General features: G+C 48.6%; 2 pseudogenes; both read left to right on the forward strand.

Annotated features, from left to right (window-relative positions):
* The first annotated feature begins 11,232 nt into the window (after positions 1 to 11,232).
* LOC143957585 (5S ribosomal RNA) lies at positions 11,233 to 11,351 on the forward strand (annotated as a pseudogene).
* Positions 11,352 to 11,915: 564 nt separating this feature from the next.
* Positions 11,916 to 12,034, forward strand: LOC143957396 (5S ribosomal RNA; annotated as a pseudogene).
* The last annotated feature ends 9,170 nt before the right edge of the window (positions 12,035 to 21,204 follow it).

Below are 21,204 nucleotides of genomic sequence, written 5' to 3' on the forward strand. Positions count from 1 at the left end.
AAAGCATTCGACTCTGTCGAGTGGGAGTATCTTTGGGGGGTCCTGCTCCGCTTTGGCCCCAGATTTGTTTCCTGGGTGAAGGCTATCTACGGTGCCCCTAGGGCACGAGTGCGCACTGGATGGGTTGTTTCTCCCCCTTTTCTCCTCCGCAGGGGTACTCAACAGGGATGCCTGCTCTCTCCGGCGCTCTTTGCGCTAGCTATAGACCCAATGGCCATGTTGATCAGATCTTCTTCGGTGATCCCTGGCATCCCCTTGGGCTCTGTGGAGGAGAAAATTTCCCTTATTTGCCGACGACACCCTTTTGTACCTCCGGGAGGTGTCCACGTCATTGGAGGAGGCCCTCTCCCTTATCGACACCTTTGGCAGGTACTCAGGTGTCCGAGTAAACTAGGACAAGTCTGTCCTGTTTGCCCTTCACCCCTCGGATGCTGGGCTCCCAGTTATTGCCCCACTTCAGTTGGTCACACAGTTTAAGTATTTGGGGGTGATAATCCACAGAGACCTGACCCGATTCATACCTCTTAATCTTGACCCGGTTTTGTCCTCACTGACGCGACAGTGCTCAGGTTGGAGGACTTTGCCTCTTTCGCCAGGGGGCAGAGTTAACATGATCAAGATGACGGTCCTGCCCAAGTTCACCTACTTATTTAGACAAACCCCAGTGCATATTCCCCAGGCTTTCTTTCGGAAGCTAAACAGTCTGATTATTTATTTTATCTGGAACAGCGGCACCCCGAGAATAGCACAGAGCAAGATTCAGCTTCCGCTCTCTTTAGGGGGTTTAGCTTTACCGTCCTTTGTTAAATACTACTGGGCCGCAGTCCTGGTAATGGTGCGGTGGTGGTTGTGGGCAGAGCCGGCAAACCCTGCAGCTACCCTTGAGGTGGCACTCCTGGGCTCTTATTCCGAACTCCGGAATTTGGTCCACAGAGGCCCTAGGTCCAATTCCGGGGTTACTCCCTCGATGCGGACCACACTGAGGGTCTGGGATGCAGTTAGGACCAGGATAGGAAAACCGCATAGCTGGTCCCCTGCTACTCCGTTGTGGGGGAACCCGCGGCTGCCCCACTTTCAAACCATTCCGGCCCGCTGTTATGGGCCCGGAGTGGTATCAAAACTTTGGCGGATGTCTCCTCCTCACAGGGGTTGCTTCCATTTGATGAACTGAAACGTAGACACGAGATGCCTAACTCCATGTTTTTTAGATACATCCAGCTCCGGCATGCCTATCGAGCACAGTTTACATGTGCTATCACTCTGGAGGCGACCCCTGTGGAGACCATTCTGGCCCTATCGAATGAAAAGAAAACATTGTCGACCCTATATGATGTTTTAAACAGTATTGATACCTCTGTTTTCTCCCGTCTGTTCTCCAGATGGCAGCGAGATATACCAGAATTAGAGGAGGGGGATTGGGAGGAGGGTGTCTAACAATATCTACCTCTCATGATATCCTCTAGAGACAGATACACCCAGCTTAGGTTTCTTCACTGAGCTTACTACTCCCCGGAACGTCTGGCCAGAATTTACCCTAACAGAAATGATATGTGCCCTAAATGCGGCTTGGCCTCTGGTACTTTCTTCCATATTACATGGTCCTGTGTGTGCTTGCAGACCTTCTGGAGGGGGGTGGCATCGGAGATCAGTTCTATAGGCCAGTTTGAAGTCCCCTGTGATCTGCTACCCCTTTTATTGGGAATTGTAGATACGCTCCCAGCATCGCAGGCTAAAAAACTATTGGTATTCTACTCAGCCTTCTATGCTAGGAAAGCTATCCTAATTAAATGGCAGGACCCTAGTCCCTCAATGGTTTCTCAATGGAGAGCCCTGATTGATGCGGCCTTGCCGCTCTATAAATTGAGGTACCTGGGAAGAAACTGTCCCAAAAAATTTGATAAGATATGGGGCCCCTGGACCAAAGAGAGACCACTTCCTTAGTCACTAAGCTGAAGACGGTATAAGAATCTCTAAGTAGGAAGGTGGTGGTGGTAGGGAGGGCCGGGAAATCTGTTTGCCTTTTTCAGTTAGCTGGGGATGACCTGTGTTTGGTATAGACGATGGTACCCCCCCTGTGATGATGTGTACTACACTGACCTTACTTTCTGAATGCAATTCTGGCTTGACAAGGATACTACCTGATTGTATGTTGTAATCTGATATGTTATCTATGCTGCTTAGCCCAGATTGGATTTTTCTCTCTATATACTCTTCTTGGTCTACCGCTGTAAAATGTCATGACAATCACTGCTGAGATTGTACCACTGTTCTGACATGTACTGTACAAATTTCATAAAATCTTATGTTAAAAAAAAAAACAGGCCCGACCCTGCTTAGCATCCGAGATCAAGCGCATTCAGGGTGATGTGGCCGTAGGCAATCTTGCTGGCCACTCTCAACCCTCTTGACAAACGCCATGATGGTCACCTCTGCAAACAAGCAGAAAAACAAAACAGGTCATCGACGCCAACAACATGTGGATGTGGGGAGGCGGGACGTAGGTCCGCCTCCATTTGTGGGAGGAGCCTCGCTGTTATAAGACGGCCTCGGTTCCGCCCTGCTGGATGTTTCCGGAGGTTGTGGGCGTATCTCGGGTTAGGAGTCTGGGTTTCGATCGCACATGTCATTTCCGGTGTGACCGCGGACGGCATTTCCGGTGCATCTTGTGGAGGTGTTCGGCGGTGGTAGGCTCCTATTCTCTCTGCCGTCGTGCAAGGTCAGGTACTTGGTGGGGGGTTGGTGTTTTCTTGGGGGGCATTTATTCCGGGGGAGCGGGGGGTAGTCGCAGGTTGTCAGAGGGGGTCATTTCAGGTTAGAGGTATGGTTGCGTTCTGATGGGGGTAGGGGGGATTGTCAATGTGTGGTTCATTTTAATCATTTGTAGGGATGGGGGTGGTCACAGCCAGCAGAAGTCGCTGCCTAATTTTTTCATTTTGGGGGGGAGGGGGGTGGCACTGGTGTCATTATAGCAGTGCATTCTATAGGGGTATCACTGGCCAACATAGGTACGTTCTTGCTGGAGGTTGTGGGCGTTTCTTAGGGATCATGTTGGGGGGAGGGTAGTCTGACAGAAGGCGCTGCCTGCTGTTTTGCCCGGGGGGGGTTGGTGCAGGGGGGGAGTATGTCACTGATTTGCAAACAGCAGTGTTTCCATAGGGGCCTCACTGTCTGGGATAGGACATTTTTGCTGTCGATATTGTAAGAAGTAGGGCGGTGTCATGGTCATGCACGGGTAACGGCTGGGGTGTTTTGCAGTCATTTCTTTCCGGTTGTCATTTCATTGTCATGTTTCATTTTATGTTCCCAGGCTCTGGCTCCTCACTGCAGGGCACTGTGGAATGTTGGGGGTTTCTCTTTTCAGTTATACTGCAATGTCATTTTATGCTATGTTTTCCTTTCCTTTTCCCTCAGGAACTACTTTGGAGCTGTGTATGGTTGTGAGTGGCCAATACAAGTTATACTTTTGTCAAAACCGTAGTAAGTGCCTGTGCAGTTGGTTCTGGGTTGGTATTGTCGCTGGGAAAGCTCAGTCGGTGTGGGGTCCAGGCAGGGCACACATGCAGGGTTTAGGGTGTTTTTTCTGGGAAAGGGGGGGTGCGTTTGGTCCAGATGGTCAGGGGATGTTTTGGGGGAGGGAGGAAAGGGAGCCTCTCATGTTGCTGCGATCATGGTGGTCGTTATAAGCTCATTTATCATCAGGGCCTCTCTTATTTCCTTCGGGGTATTTTCTCGGTACGTTTTACACGGGTGGGATAAGTTGTATGTTGCTCTGGTCAGGTCTTGGTTTCTGTTGATTCAGTGGCGAGTCGCATGGTTATTTGGCTTGTCTCATTTCTTTTGTCCTTAGTCAGTTCTACGTACTGTCAAGTGTCGGCACGGTTGCAGGACCTCAGGGGTGTTTTCTTCTTTGGATTTGCAGTCTCGGCTATTCAGGTAGGTTCGGGTTACTTAGGGGTTTGTTACCTCATGGTAAGGGCCAGGTGGGAGGTCACCAAATTGGGTTTCGCAACACGGCTTCACCACTGAGGTACTTATTTTATTTGTATGTTTACAGGTTGGGAGAAGGTCGGTCTAGGTTGTTCAGGATTGCTTAGTGGCAAGTCGTTTATTCATTTCCCTCATTTCATGCTGTATCATTTCACCTTTCTTATTATCCTACCTGACACATTTTAAGGTTCATGGGGCCTGAGTGTATGTTTTTAATTGCTTGCAGAATGACAGGTGGCTCGGCTCTATCCATTTCATGTCAAACACTTTTCCAGTTTTCTCTCTTTATCGCAATTTACGCACGGGAAGGTTGGTATGTTGGCAGTGGCAGCTGGTGAAGTTTTAGGATGGGGGGGTGCAAGACCACGCCCCTCAGATTTGGCCCCTCTCACTTCTCACAAGCCACACCCCTTATCGAATCAACATCATATACCAGGCTGCACATTATACACAGGGCTCTACTGAAGCAGATGAATCATGCTTATCTTGTGTATAACCACATCAGGCACCTTTTCTGTAACCTGTAAATCGCACATATTTGCATTCTGCAACCTGTAAATCGCACATAACTGCATTCTGCAACCTGTAAATTGCACATATCTGCATTCTGTAAATCGCATTCTGTAAATCGCACATATCTGCAATCTGTAAATCGCACATATCTGCATTCTGTAAATAGCACATATCTACAACCTGTAAATAGCACATATCTACAACCTGTATATCACACATATCTGCATTCTGCAAGATGTAAATCGCACATATCTTCATTTTGTAAATCACACATCTGCATTCTGTAAATTGCACATATCTACAACATGCAAATCGCACATATCTGCATTCTGTAAGGCCGCGTACACATGGGCGGACTGTTCGCCCAACTTTGTCCGCTGAACAGTGTTTGGGCGGACAGTCCGCTCGTTTGTGGGCTTTCAGCGGACAGTTTCAGCGGACAATTTGACGGACAAGGTTTTTCGGAATTTCCGAAAAACTGTCTGCTGAAACCTTGTTTCAGCGAACAGTCCGCTCGTGTGTAGGCTTGTTCGTCAAACAAAGTTGCGCGCATGCTCAGAAAGGATTTTCACGCCGAAAGCTATAATGCAGTGTATAGGACGTCGTATTTTTCGTCCCGTCGTACGTGCCGTTCACGTCATCGCGCACGGTTTCAGCAAACTGTTCGTTCGTCGTGTGTGGCCATGTCCGTCCATGCTAATTTTGAGCGGACTGTTTGCCGAAACTGTTGGACGGACAAAGTTGGGCGAACAGTCCGCCCGTGTGTACGCGGCCTTAATCGCATTCTGTAAATCGCACATATCTGCAATCTGTAAATCGCATTCTGTAAATCGCACATATCTGCATTCTGTAAATAGCACATATCTACAACCTGTAAATAGCACATATCTACAACCTGTATATCACACATATCTGCATTCTGCAAGATGTAAATCGCACATATCTTCATTTTGTAAATCACACATCTGCATTCTGTAAATTGCACATATCTACAACATGCAAATCGCACATATCTGCATTCTGTAAATCGCATTCTGTAAATCACACATCTGCATTCTGTAAATTGCACATATCTACAACATGCAAATCGCACATATCTACAACATGCAAATTGCATGTATCTACAACCTGTAAATAGCACATATCTGCATTCTGTAAAAAGCATTCTGTAAATTGCACATATCTACAACCTGTAAATCATACATATCTACAACCTGTAAATTGCACATATCTACAACATGCAAATCGCACATATCTACAACCTGTAAATTGCACATATCTACAACCTATAAATCGCACATATCTACAACCTGCAAATCGCACATATCTACAACCTGTGAATAGCACATATCTGCATTCTGTAAATCGCATTCTGTAAATGTCACATATCTACCACCTGTAAATTGCACATATCTACAACATGCAAATCGCACATATCTACACCCTGTAAATCGCACATATCTACAACATGTAAATCGCACATATCTACAACCTGCAAATCGCACATATCTACAACCTATAAATCGCACATATCTACAACCTGTAAATTGCACATATCTACAACCTATAAATCGCACATATCTACAACCTGTAAATCGCACATATCTACATCCTATAAATTGCACATATCCACAACCTGTAAATCGCACATATCTACAACCTGCAAATCGCACATATCTACAACCTGTAAATCGCACATATCTACAACCTATAAATCGCACGTATCTACAACCTATAAATCGCACATATCAACAACCTGTAAATAGCACATATCTACAACATGCAAATCGAACATATCTACAACCTGTAAATCTTGTTGGGGGGCAGGTATGGGGGTTAATGCTGCTGACCACCGATAATAACCCTTTTTTTTAAAACTTGTTTGGGGGGTATGCTGCGGTGGTCGGCAGCATACCCCCCAAACAAGATTTTTAAAAAAAGGGTTATTATCGGTGGTCGGCAGCATTAACCCCCATCCCTGCCCCCCTAAACAAGATTTTAAAAAAGGGTTATTATCGGTGGTTGGCAGCATTTACCCCCCCTTATTATTAATAACCCTTTTTTTTTAAAAGCTTCTTTGGGGGGGGTGTATGCTGCCGGTCACTGATAACACTATTTCTTTAAATCTTGTTTAGCAGGGGGTGGGGGGTTGGGGTATGCTGCCGAGTGCGACCACCATAAGATAGATCGATGTGGAGGGGGTACCGGTGGCTGGGCGGAATAAACGATCAAGATTGTTTAAGCTGCCATGCGGCAGCCCCTTACCTGATCCTCTCAGGCGGGCCGAATAGAGAAGTGCCGTGCCAACGTCACTTCCTTGAGTGACGTCGGAAGCACCGGCCACCGCTCACTCAAGTGCAAGTCTATGCACTTGCTCGGCCAGTCGATCGCGCCGGAAGCTGTGGCGCGATCGGCTACGCCTCAGAGCACTGTTTTTTTGGGCAAATGAAGCGCCTTGTCTCCAATCTTGTGATTGCATAGACGTGGTTCTTCTTATATTGCACTGCCCCGGCGCCAGTGCACATAGGGGGGGAAATTTGAAAAAAATATTTTTTTTTCTTAAATGGACATGTTTAAAAATATATATATATATATATATTTTTTTACTTTTTTTACTACATGGGAGGGGGAGGCGGCGCCCGGGCACCCCCTATGGACGGGCCTCCACTGTATGTTTGTGTCGGGAGGATTGGGCGGTTGGGGGAGGGGGGTGGGGTCATCATTTCAGGGTATCAGCACTCACTCTAGTCTCGGGTTAGGTTTGTCAGGTTGGTTTTCCTAACTCACTGTCGCTTATGTCAAATTAGATCATGTCTCAGGCGGCAGATATCGAGGATTCTGAGATCGTCCCTCCTTCCCAGGCGGGGGAGTCTGAACATGGCAGCACATCCTCCATGAGGTCTTGGACGGTCCCCAGTTTGATGGCTGAACTTCGTCGTAGAGGTGTCGCTTATCTGGCTTCGGCTCGTAAAACTGAACTTTTCAGACTTTTATTCCCCACTGCTTCGGGTGCTACCCCTGAACAAGTGGGTGCATCACTCACGTTGATTGACTCCTCCCTTAGTGTGTTGGTGACATCTTTTCAGGAGTTACGAGCCAGGGTGGAGGTTTTGGAGTGTTCTCCGTGCCCGGCACCAGTGGCACCTGTGGGTCTTGACATAGCAGCAGTCTCGGGGTTACCTCTGGTCTTGCCATCGGCAGCAGGTAATAGTGCTCGTTCATTTTCGGTCACTCCAGCCCATTTTATCCCGGCCAGTATAAAAAAAGATATCTTGGAGGGTAAGGACGTTGACTTGGCCTCCCTCTTGATCGTGGCCCATGACATCGCGGACAACAAGTCATATGCTTGTGGCGACGTGTTGGTGGTAGCCAAGACCAGGGACCATAGGCTCAGTCGCAAACTTTCCATCCCTGATTTCGTGTTAGCCTTTAGCATCTTCAGGGATGTGGTTTGCTCAGTCACCAAGCTTACCTTTGGGTCTAGAAGTAGTCCTTGGCTTTTTAATGTGTTTGCGGAGGCGCTCAATTGGATTCTCAAGCAGAAGGAGTGTTGTCAGGAGGTTATTCATTACCTGGATGACTACCTTCTGATTGAGAGTGAGGGCCAGGTACCTTCGGATCTTCAGAAGTTGGTAGCTGTTTTTTCCGCTCTCAATGTTCCATTGGCAGACAAAAAAATGGAGGGCCAGTTACCACTCTGACCTTTCTGGGTATCGTTCTGGACTCCCAGTCCATGCAGGACCAGCCTGCCGGAGGATAAGTTGGTCAGGATCAGAGAGCGGATCCATGGGTTTCTAATTTCCCAGGCCACTACTAGGAAGGATTTGCAGTCGTTACTGGGCATGTTGAACTTTGCCATGAGGATCATTCCTCCGGGCAGGTCCTTCATTTCCCAGTTGCTGGCTTTGCTACCAATGGCCCCGGACTCGGATTCTAGGGTCATTTTAGATTCCGCAGCTTTGTCCGATTTGCACATGTGGGATGAGTTCCTCCATCACTGGAACGGGATTTCCATGTTTATCCCAGCAGTGTCGTTGTCTTCTTGCAAGTAGTTACCGATACCGCCGCCTCTAAAGGTTATGCAGCCATTTTTGATACGCATTGGCTGGCGGGGCATAGCCAGAAGAATGTGGCATGATTCGCATGTTCTTTCAGACGTCGGCATTATTTGAGATTTACCCCATAGTGGCGGCAGCCCAGGTTTGGGGACATTTATGGACGGGCAATACTGTCATGTGTTTCACGGACAATCAGCTAATTTAGGAGGTCATCAATAAAGGCAGTTCTAGTTCCTTGCTCATCATGTCTTTTTTATGCAGGCTCACTTGGTTGTCACTTAATTTTAGGTTTCACATACCCTGCAGGTTTATTAGTGGCATGCAAAATTCTGCAGCAGATGCTCTGTCCCGGTTTGATTTTTCATCTTTTTTCCGGCAGGTTCCGGACGCAGACGTATCGGCGACCCCCTCCCCGCAGTTTTCACTTCTGAAGATGGATTAGGGTTGCACTTGACAGGCGCATTGGGGTTGATCGACAGGTCTCTGTCCATCAACACCAGGCGGGCTTACCACACAGCTTGGAAAGCTTTTCCGTCGTTTCGTACCCTGTTCCCCAGGTCGGATTGTTTGGATGTGCGGTACATTTTAGTGTTTGTAGCTTACTATCATTCTCAGCTCGGGTTATCTCACTGCACAATCAGGGGTTACTTGGCGGGCGTGCAGTATTTTTTCTCTTTACAATATCCCCGTAGACCCTTGGTGTTTGCGGCTCATGCGGTCAAGGCGGTTCTGAGGGGTATTAAGAAGGGTGCCTCGCCGAGCCCCAGCAATAGGCTTCCTATCACAGGGGACATTTTCCGGGCCTTGTCGGTCACGTTATCTAGATCTCCTTTCGAGGTTTTACCTAGTCTGGTGCGGATGGCGGCAATTTATTTGGCCTTCTATGGTTTTCTTAGGCCAGGGGAATTTGCTTGTACCGGGGCTGGGTCTAGCACGTTGTCCATTAATCAATTAGTTAGGTATCCTGATCATTTTTTATTACATTTAGAGGTTTGTAAGACGCAACAGATTGGGTCCGGCACAGATATCAGGTTTTTCAGGATCAATTCTAGTTGGTGCCCGGTCATGGTTTTTGATCTGTTGTTACTCCAGTTGGCAGGACAACCCAGGGATGGTCCTCTTTTGCCCTTTAACAGGGCCCCGCTCACATCATCACTTTTCATCAAATACTGCCGCACACTTTTGGGGAGTTTGGGGCTCAACCTTCCCAAAGGTTAGGGTGACCGCCAGAGGATTGTGATCGGTCAACCCCCCCACCAGATATGAGGTCTCAGACACATACGGCAACAACACATTATTCCCAAAGGCCAGGTCAAGTGTGTTTCCTGCAGGAGAACCAGGTGTGGCTTAGAAACTTTAAGAAATTGGAACACTGAGGCCCTCTTAAGTCTGTGGTTTAAGGCCTCGAACCTTCCAAGACACAATTCTCAACTCATCCGCCATTATCAAAAGTGGCTTCTATGGCCAGCCAGCATGACCCAAGTGGTGGGAGTTGACTCTTCCACAAGGTTTGTAACAACATCACTAAGACAACTTTAGCATCAATTACATCCCTGTATCGAGCTGTGACCCCTCAAAAAAACACCCATGCTTGTGTACCAGAAACAACCCCAACATGTCCGGCATTAAGCTTAGTCCCAAAACCAAAAAACGTGACCATAACTGTCACTTTGAACTCCCGCCGCACTAATCGAAAGTCCGGCAGTTCCTTAGCTGGTTCCGTAGCGTCTTCACAAGCTCCGATCAGCAATACGGGAGCCAGGCCCGACAGTAGCACCGACCAGAGACTGGTAACCGGCCCAGCACAGCAATCAGTCATTGGACAGACATCCGTTGCAGTAAATGCCAAAGGGGTCCTGTAGGAGTCCGGCACAGGAAAGGGGGTGGGGGACAGGGTGCCACGTTAACCAAAAAGCCCCCGGTTCAAGAAGAACCCCCAGAGTGGCAGAACATGCAACCCCGGCAGTAAAGTCCAGGAGGTAGCACCACATCCCCACCCTTGTACCTCTGTCCCTTTAGTCCGAAACCATGGGCAAAACAGCATGGGAACACACTAACCCCAGGACCCCATCAACCGAGCAGCAATAGCAGGTGGTAAGGGTTCCTTCACGTCAAATATCGCCAATCCATTGTCAATCCACTAGGCCCAAATCAGATGTAAACCCCCCCCCCCAATGTAGAATGGAACCCCTTCACCACGTCTCCGTAGTTGAGGAGACATGGCCTTGCTGGCGTTAATTGCCTCAAGGATAGGCCGGGTAATATCTGTCACTACTATGCCAGAGGGATGTGCATGGCCTGGGAGGATTCCCTCTGCCTCCTGAAGCTGCGCCATACCCCCCTCCCGAAGCGCGGCGTGCTGTGACCTCGGCGGAGAAGACAACGCGGCGGGGGCGGGGCCAGCCTCCATGATCAGTGAGGTGGTGGATTTCCGCGGGGTGCTGCTAGCCTTAGCCGCTCTCTTCGCGGCCGATGAAGGCATCCTCAGCTGCCGCTCGGTTTCCCCTAGCCGGTGGGATACCTGTCGGGCGCGGAATTCGCTGAACAGCGGTCGGATGGCTGACGGAGCAGTGGAGCTGCGAGACGCTGCTGCTGCCGCGATCACATCTGGCCGGAAGTCCTGAGGTGACCATCTTGGCGTTTGCCAAGAGTCTTGAGAGTGGCCAGCAAGATGGCCTATGGACTCATCAACCTGAATGCGCCTGATCTCTTCTAATCTCAGATGCTAAGCAGGGTCGGGCATGCTTAGTACAAGGATGGGAGACCTCCCGGGAATACCAGGTGCCGTAGGCTTTTTGTTATTTGTTGTTGGTATCGACGACCAGTTTTATTTTTCTGCTTGTTTGCCGAGGTGACCATCTTGGAATTTTTCAGGAGGGTTGAGAGAGGCCAGCAAGATTGCCTTTGGCCACATCGTATGCTAAGCAGGGTTGGGCCTGGTTAGTACCTGGATGGGAGACCCACTGGGTGAACCAGGTGCCGTAGGCTTTTTTTTTAATATGTTGTTGGCGTCGACGACCTGTTTTATTTTTCTGCTTGTTTGCAGAGGTGACCATCTTGGCCTATTCCCATCCAGGCGGTCTCCCATCCAGGTGCTAACCAGGCCCGAACCTGCTTAGCATCTGAGATCAGATGAGATTGGGGGCATTCATAGTATCCTGAATGCGCCTGATCTCCGATGCTAAGCAGGGTCGGGCCTGGTTAGTACTTGGATGGGAGACCGCCTGCGAATATCAGGTGCCGTAGTCTTTTTTTTTATATGTTGTAGGCGTCTACGACCTGTTTAATTTTTCTGCTTGTTTGCCGAGGTGACCATCTTGGCGTTTGTCAAGAGGGTTGAGAGTGGCCAGCAAGATCACCTACAGCCATGTCACCCTGAATGTCCCTGATCTTGTCTGATCTCAGATGCTAGGCAGGGTCGGGCCTGGTTAGTACCTGGATGGGAGACTGCCTGGGAATACCAGGTGACGTAGGCTATTTTTAATATGTTGTTGGCGTCGACGACCTGTTTTGTTTTTCTGCTTGTTTGCAGAGGTGACCATCTTTGCGTTTGTCAAGAGGGTTGAGAGTGGCCAACAAGACTGCCTACGGCCACATCACCCTGAATGCGCCCGATCTCGTCTGATCTCGGATGCTAAGCAGGGTTGGGCCTGCCGGGGGGTGGGCATTGTGATACTTGTCTCCACCCGGGCCCAGGGATACGATGCTCCCCTGGCGTTCTTTTGCGGCAGACCTCGCTATGGCTCAGATGAGGCTGCTGTCCTGGAACGTCCGGGGACTGAACGATAAATTAAAACGCTCCTTGGTATGGGCATATCTTAAGCAGCATAGCCCACATGTGTGCATCCTACAGGAGACACATCTTGTGGGGGGTAGGATCTTGAGCCTGCGGAGGCAGTGGGTGGGCAGGGGTTATCACTCTACGTACTCGTGCTATGCACGAGGGGTTAGTATACTGATACATAAATCCCTGACGTGTGAAATACTGAATGTCCAACTGGACCCGGGGGGCAGATATGTGATCCTGCATGCTGTTATAGACACAGTGGAAATGGTAATTGTGGGTCTTTACATCCCGCCACCAGCTGCCACTGCCCTGTTAAAGCTACTGGTTCCCCTCCTGTCTAGTTACCCCACCAATAACATTATTATTGCGGGTGATTTTAACATGGTACCAAACCCTGCATTGGATAGGATGTCCCTGGGGTGTGGAGTGGACTCCCCGCTATCGAGATGGGCTGACCTTTATGGCCTTACTGATGTTTGGCGGTGGAGACCCGGGGGAGAAGGCCTATACATGTCACTCCTATAGAGCTATGTCACGGATTGACCTGGTGTTGGTTAGTGGCGAGATTCTCTCACGGGTGCGGGTGGTGGACATGCTTCCGAGAGGCATATCGGATCATGCCCCCATGCTATGTACCTTTCAAATGCTGACTCCCCCCACGGAGAGAATCTGGCGCTTATCTAGGTATTGGATCTCTGACCCGCTGGTGAAGATGGAGATTTCTAAACATATCCAGACTTACTGGCTAACAAATGCGGGTTCGGCCTCAGAACTTAATGTGTGGGATGCGTTTAAGGCATACATTAGGGGGGCATACCAATCCTCTATAGCTAAGGCCCGACATGAGTTGGCGATTACTTTGGCGGAAGCTGAGGTATCTGCCAGGGAGCTGGAGGCTTGCTATGTCTCCACCCAGAACCCTATTACTTATCTAGACATGTAAATGGGTTACAGGGAGGTGATGCTTCTTAGGGTGTCGGGGGCAAAAAAGCAACAACTGGCTCAGACGCACCGCATTTTTGAGCAGGGGGCTCACCCGCCTGCTGGCCTGGTTGGCTAGAGAGCAACAGCCTATCACCTCTATTGCCTGTATTTGGGGCTCGGATGGCACGGTTCTGGTGGACCCCTCGCTCATAAATGCCCGGTTCGCTTCCTACTATAGCGATCTCTATAGCTCTCGGGTGGACTACTCCAGCGCTGACCTTGACCGGTTCCTGAACCATATCCAGTTCCCTACTCTCTCTCCTGAGGCCCGGGACTCTCTGGAGGCCCCCATAGCGGAGGAGGAGGTTCGGCGGGCGCTGGGGGAACTCCAGGCGGGGGAAACTCCGGGCCTTGATGGGATTCCTCTGGAATTTTATAGGCAGTATGGGGACGAGTTGGTCCCCAGGCTGCACTATATGATAGTCCAATCTCTTCGGGGGGAGGCCCTACCGGCGTCAATGGCTGAGGCGATCATAGTGGTTATACCCAAGCCGGGTAAGGACCCGGAGCTGTGTTCCTTATACCGACCCATATCCTTACTTAATGCCGACGCCAAGGTCCTTACTAAAATCTTGGCGTGGAGATTAAATGAGGTAATCCTCACCCTGGTTCACGAGGACCAGACTGGTTTTATGCCGGGCAAGGGTATGGATATACTGTAAATCTCTGGAGGTTATACACGGTTCTGGGATCTGATGCCCACCTGGCTCCGGCGGATGCAGTGGCCTCCCTGGATGCTGAAAAAGCATTCGACTCTGTCGAGTGGGAGTATCTTTGGGGGGTCCTGCTCCGCTTTGGCCCCAGATTTGTTTCCTGGGTGAAGGCTATCTACGGTGCCCCTAGGGCACGAGTGCGCACTGGATGGGTTGTTTCTCCCCCTTTTCTCCTCCGCAGGGGTACTCAACAGGGATGCCTGCTCTCTCCGGCGCTCTTTGCGCTAGCTATAGACCCAATGGCCATGTTGATCAGATCTTCTTCGGTGATCCCTGGCATCCCCTTGGGCTCTGTGGAGGAGAAAATTTCCCTTATTTGCCGACGACACCCTTTTGTACCTCCGGGAGGTGTCCACGTCATTGGAGGAGGCCCTCTCCCTTATCGACACCTTTGGCAGGTACTCAGGTGTCCGAGTAAACTAGGACAAGTCTGTCCTGTTTGCCCTTCACCCCTCGGATGCTGGGCTCCCAGTTATTGCCCCACTTCAGTTGGTCACACAGTTTAAGTATTTGGGGGTGATAATCCACAGAGACCTGACCCGATTCATACCTCTTAATCTTGACCCGGTTTTGTCCTCACTGACGCGACAGTGCTCAGGTTGGAGGACTTTGCCTCTTTCGCCAGGGGGCAGAGTTAACATGATCAAGATGACGGTCCTGCCCAAGTTCACCTACTTATTTAGACAAACCCCAGTGCATATTCCCCAGGCTTTCTTTCGGAAGCTAAACAGTCTGATTATTTATTTTATCTGGAACAGCGGCACCCCGAGAATAGCACAGAGCAAGATTCAGCTTCCGCTCTCTTTAGGGGGTTTAGCTTTACCGTCCTTTGTTAAATACTACTGGGCCGCAGTCCTGGTAATGGTGCGGTGGTGGTTGTGGGCAGAGCCGGCAAACCCTGCAGCTACCCTTGAGGTGGCACTCCTGGGCTCTTATTCCGAACTCCGGAATTTGGTCCACAGAGGCCCTAGGTCCAATTCCGGGGTTACTCCCTCGATGCGGACCACACTGAGGGTCTGGGATGCAGTTAGGACCAGGATAGGAAAACCGCATAGCTGGTCCCCTGCTACTCCGTTGTGGGGGAACCCGCGGCTGCCCCACTTTCAAACCATTCCGGCCCGCTGTTATGGGCCCGGAGTGGTATCAAAACTTTGGCGGATGTCTCCTCCTCACAGGGGTTGCTTCCATTTGATGAACTGAAACGTAGACACGAGATGCCTAACTCCATGTTTTTTAGATACATCCAGCTCCGGCATGCCTATCGAGCACAGTTTACATGTGCTATCACTCTGGAGGCGACCCCTGTGGAGACCATTCTGGCCCTATCGAATGAAAAGAAAACATTGTCGACCCTATATGATGTTTTAAACAGTATTGATACCTCTGTTTTCTCCCGTCTGTTCTCCAGATGGCAGCGAGATATACCAGAATTAGAGGAGGGGGATTGGGAGGAGGGTGTCTAACAATATCTACCTCTCATGATATCCTCTAGAGACAGATACACCCAGCTTAGGTTTCTTCACTGAGCTTACTACTCCCCGGAACGTCTGGCCAGAATTTACCCTAACAGAAATGATATGTGCCCTAAATGCGGCTTGGCCTCTGGTACTTTCTTCCATATTACATGGTCCTGTGTGTGCTTGCAGACCTTCTGGAGGGGGGTGGCATCGGAGATCAGTTCTATAGGCCAGTTTGAAGTCCCCTGTGATCTGCTACCCCTTTTATTGGGAATTGTAGATACGCTCCCAGCATCGCAGGCTAAAAAACTATTGGTATTCTACTCAGCCTTCTATGCTAGGAAAGCTATCCTAATTAAATGGCAGGACCCTAGTCCCTCAATGGTTTCTCAATGGAGAGCCCTGATTGATGCGGCCTTGCCGCTCTATAAATTGAGGTACCTGGGAAGAAACTGTCCCAAAAAATTTGATAAGATATGGGGCCCCTGGACCAAAGAGAGACCACTTCCTTAGTCACTAAGCTGAAGACGGTATAAGAATCTCTAAGTAGGAAGGTGGTGGTGGTAGGGAGGGCCGGGAAATCTGTTTGCCTTTTTCAGTTAGCTGGGGATGACCTGTGTTTGGTATAGACGATGGTACCCCCCCTGTGATGATGTGTACTACACTGACCTTACTTTCTGAATGCAATTCTGGCTTGACAAGGATACTACCTGATTGTATGTTGTAATCTGATATGTTATCTATGCTGCTTAGCCCAGATTGGATTTTTCTCTCTATATACTCTTCTTGGTCTACCGCTGTAAAATGTCATGACAATCACTGCTGAGATTGTACCACTGTTCTGACATGTACTGTACAAATTTCATAAAATCTTATGTTAAAAAAAAAAACAGGCCCGACCCTGCTTAGCATCCGAGATCAAGCGCATTCAGGGTGATGTGGCCGTAGGCAATCTTGCTGGCCACTCTCAACCCTCTTGACAAACGCCATGATGGTCACCTCTGCAAACAAGCAGAAAAACAAAACAGGTCATCGACGCCAACAACATGTGGATGTGGGGAGGCGGGACGTAGGTCCGCCTCCATTTGTGGGAGGAGCCTCGCTGTTATAAGACGGCCTCGGTTCCGCCCTGCTGGATGTTTCCGGAGGTTGTGGGCGTATCTCGGGTTAGGAGTCTGGGTTTCGATCGCACATGTCATTTCCGGTGTGACCGCGGACGGCATTTCCGGTGCATCTTGTGGAGGTGTTCGGCGGTGGTAGGCTCCTATTCTCTCTGCCGTCGTGCAAGGTCAGGTACTTGGTGGGGGGTTGGTGTTTTCTTGGGGGGCATTTATTCCGGGGGAGCGGGGGGTAGTCGCAGGTTGTCAGAGGGGGTCATTTCAGGTTAGAGGTATGGTTGCGTTCTGATGGGGGTAGGGGGGATTGTCAATGTGTGGTTCATTTTAATCATTTGTAGGGATGGGGGTGGTCACAGCCAGCAGAAGTCGCTGCCTAATTTTTTCATTTTGGGGGGGAGGGGGGTGGCACTGGTGTCATTATAGCAGTGCATTCTATAGGGGTATCACTGGCCAACATAGGTACGTTCTTGCTGGAGGTTGTGGGCGTTTCTTAGGGATCATGTTGGGGGGAGGGTAGTCTGACAGAAGGCGCTGCCTGCTGTTTTGCCCGGGGGGGGTTGGTGCAGGGGGGGAGTATGTCACTGATTTGCAAACAGCAGTGTTTCCATAGGGGCCTCACTGTCTGGGATAGGACATTTTTGCTGTCGATATTGTAAGAAGTAGGGCGGTGTCATGGTCATGCACGGGTAACGGCTGGGGTGTTTTGCAGTCATTTCTTTCCGGTTGTCATTTCATTGTCATGTTTCATTTTATGTTCCCAGGCTCTGGCTCCTCACTGCAGGGCACTGTGGAATGTTGGGGGTTTCTCTTTTCAGTTATACTGCAATGTCATTTTATGCTATGTTTTCCTTTCCTTTTCCCTCAGGAACTACTTTGGAGCTGTGTATGGTTGTGAGTGGCCAATACAAGTTATACTTTTGTCAAAACCGTAGTAAGTGCCTGTGCAGTTGGTTCTGGGTTGGTATTGTCGCTGGGAAAGCTCAGTCGGTGTGGGGTCCAGGCAGGGCACACATGCAGGGTTTAGGGTGTTTTTTCTGGGAAAGGGGGGGTGCGTTTGGTCCAGATGGTCAGGGGATGTTTTGGGGGAGGGAGGAAAGGGAGCCTCTCATGTTGCTGCGATCATGGTGGTCGTTATAAGCTCATTTATCATCAGGGCCTCTCTTATTTCCTTCGGGGTATTTTCTCGGTACGTTTTACACGGGTGGGATAAGTTGTATGTTGCTCTGGTCAGGTCTTGGTTTCTGTTGATTCAGTGGCGAGTCGCATGGTTATTTGGCTTGTCTCATTTCTTTTGTCCTTAGTCAGTTCTACGTACTGTCAAGTGTCGGCACGGTTGCAGGACCTCAGGGGTGTTTTCTTCTTTGGATTTGCAGTCTCGGCTATTCAGGTAGGTTCGGGTTACTTAGGGGTTTGTTACCTCATGGTAAGGGCCAGGTGGGAGGTCACCAAATTGGGTTTCGCAACACGGCTTCACCACTGAGGTACTTATTTTATTTGTATGTTTACAGGTTGGGAGAAGGTCGGTCTAGGTTGTTCAGGATTGCTTAGTGGCAAGTCGTTTATTCATTTCCCTCATTTCATGCTGTATCATTTCACCTTTCTTATTATCCTACCTGACACATTTTAAGGTTCATGGGGCCTGAGTGTATGTTTTTAATTGCTTGCAGAATGACAGGTGGCTCGGCTCTATCCATTTCATGTCAAACACTTTTCCAGTTTTCTCTCTTTATCGCAATTTACGCACGGGAAGGTTGGTATGTTGGCAGTGGCAGCTGGTGAAGTTTTAGGATGGGGGGGTGCAAGACCACGCCCCTCAGATTTGGCCCCTCTCACTTCTCACAAGCCACACCCCTTATCGAATCAACATCATATACCAGGCTGCACATTATACACAGGGCTCTACTGAAGCAGATGAATCATGCTTATCTTGTGTATAACCACATCAGGCACCTTTTCTGTAACCTGTAAATCGCACATATTTGCATTCTGCAACCTGTAAATCGCACATAACTGCATTCTGCAACCTGTAAATTGCACATATCTGCATTCTGTAAATCGCATTCTGTAAATCGCACATATCTGCAATCTGTAAATCGCACATATCTGCATTCTGTAAATAGCACATATCTACAACCTGTAAATAGCACATATCTACAACCTGTATATCACACATATCTGCATTCTGCAAGATGTAAATCGCACATATCTTCATTTTGTAAATCACACATCTGCATTCTGTAAATTGCACATATCTACAACATGCAAATCGCACATATCTGCATTCTGTAAGGCCGCGTACACATGGGCGGACTGTTCGCCCAACTTTGTCCGCTGAACAGTGTTTGGGCGGACAGTCCGCTCGTTTGTGGGCTTTCAGCGGACAGTTTCAGCGGACAGTTTGACGGACAAGGTTTTTCGGAATTTCCGAAAAACTGTCCGCTGAAACCTTGTTTCAGCGAACAGTCCGCTCGTGTGTAGGCTTGTTCGTCAAACAAAGTTGCGCGCATGCTCAGAAAGGATTTTCACGCCGAAAGCTATAATGCAGTGTATAGGACGTCGTATTTTTCGTCCCGTCGTACGTGCCGTTCACGTCATCGCGCACGGTTTCAGCAAACTGTTCGTTCGTCGTGTGTGGCCATGTCCGTCCATGCTAATTTTGAGCGGACTGTTTGCCGAAACTGTTGGACGGACAAAGTTGGGCGAACAGTCCGCCCGTGTGTACGCGGCCTTAATCGCATTCTGTAAATCGCACATATCTGCAATCTGTAAATCGCATTCTGTAAATCGCACATATCTGCATTCTGTAAATAGCACATATCTACAACCTGTAAATAGCACATATCTACAACCTGTATATCACACATATCTGCATTCTGCAAGATGTAAATCGCACATATCTTCATTTTGTAAATCACACATCTGCATTCTGTAAATTGCACATATCTACAACATGCAAATCGCACATATCTGCATTCTGTAAATCGCATTCTGTAAATCACACATCTGCATTCTGTAAATTGCACATATCTACAACATGCAAATCGCACATATCTACAACATGCAAATTGCATGTATCTACAACCTGTAAATAGCACATATCTGCATTCTGTAAAAAGCATTCTGTAAATTGCACATATCTACAACCTGTAAATCATACATATCTACAACCTGTAAATTGCACATATCTACAACATGCAAATCGCACATATCTACAACCTGTAAATTGCACATATCTACAACCTATAAATCGCACATATCTACAACCTGCAAATCGCACATATCTACAACCTGTGAATAGCACATATCTGCATTCTGTAAATCGCATTCTGTAAATGTCACATATCTACCACCTGTAAATTGCACATATCTACAACATGCAAATCGCACATATCTACACCCTGTAAATCGCACATATCTACAACATGTAAATCGCACATATCTACAACCTGCAAATCGCACATATCTACAACCTATAAATCGCACATATCTACAACCTGTAAATTGCACATATCTACAACCTATAAATCGCACATATCTACAACCTGTAAATCGCACATATCTACATCCTATAAATTGCACATATCCACAACCTGTAAATCGCACATATCTACAACCTGCAAATCGCACATATCTACAACCTGTAAATCGCACATATCTACAACCTATAAATCGCACGTATCTACAACCTATAAATCGCACATATCAACAACCTGTAAATAGCACATATCTACAACATGCAAATCGAACATATCTACAACCTGTAAATCTTGTTGGGGGGCAGGTATGGGGGTTAATGCTGCTGACCACCGATAATAACCCTTTTTTTTAAAACTTGTTTGGGGGGTATGCTGCGGTGGTCGGCAGCATACCCCCCAAACAAGATTTTTAAAAAAAGGGTTATTATCGGTGGTCGGCAGCATTAACCCCCATCCCTGCCCCCCTAAACAAGATTTTAAAAAAGGGTTATTATCGGTGGTTGGCAGCATTTACCCCCCCTTATTATTAATAACCCTTTTTTTTTAAAAGCTTCTTTGGGGGGGGTGTATGCTGCCGGTCACTGATAACACTATTTCTTTAAATCTTGTTTAGCAGGGGGTGGGGGGTTGGGGTATGCTGCCGAGTGCGACCACCATAAGATAGATCGATGTGGAGGGGGTACCGGTGGCTGGGCGGAATAAACGATCAAGATTGTTTAAGCTGCCATGCGGCAGCCCCTTACCTGATCCTCTCAGGCGGGCCGAATAGAGAAGTGCCGTGCCAACGTCACTTCCTTGAGTGACGTCGGAAGCACCGGCCACCGCTCACTCAAGTGCAAGTCTATGCACTTGCTCGGCCAGTCGATCGCGCCGGAAGCTGTGGCGCGATCGGCTACGCCTCAGAGCACTGTTTTTTTGGGCAAATGAAGCGCCTTGTCTCCAATCTTGTGATTGCATAGACGTGGTTCTTCTTATATTGCACTGCCCCGGCGCCAGTGCACATAGGGGGGGAAATTTGAAAAAAATATTTTTTTTTCTTAAATGGACATGTTTAAAAATATATATATATATATATTTTTTTTTACTTTTTTTACTACATGGGAGGGGGAGG

Source organism: Lithobates pipiens, unplaced genomic scaffold (assembly GCF_037356315.1).
Source record: "Lithobates pipiens isolate NorthernLeopardFrog02 unplaced genomic scaffold, aLitPip1_a1.2 Scaffold_52, whole genome shotgun sequence".
Classification (NCBI taxonomy): domain Eukaryota; kingdom Metazoa; phylum Chordata; class Amphibia; order Anura; family Ranidae; genus Lithobates; species Lithobates pipiens.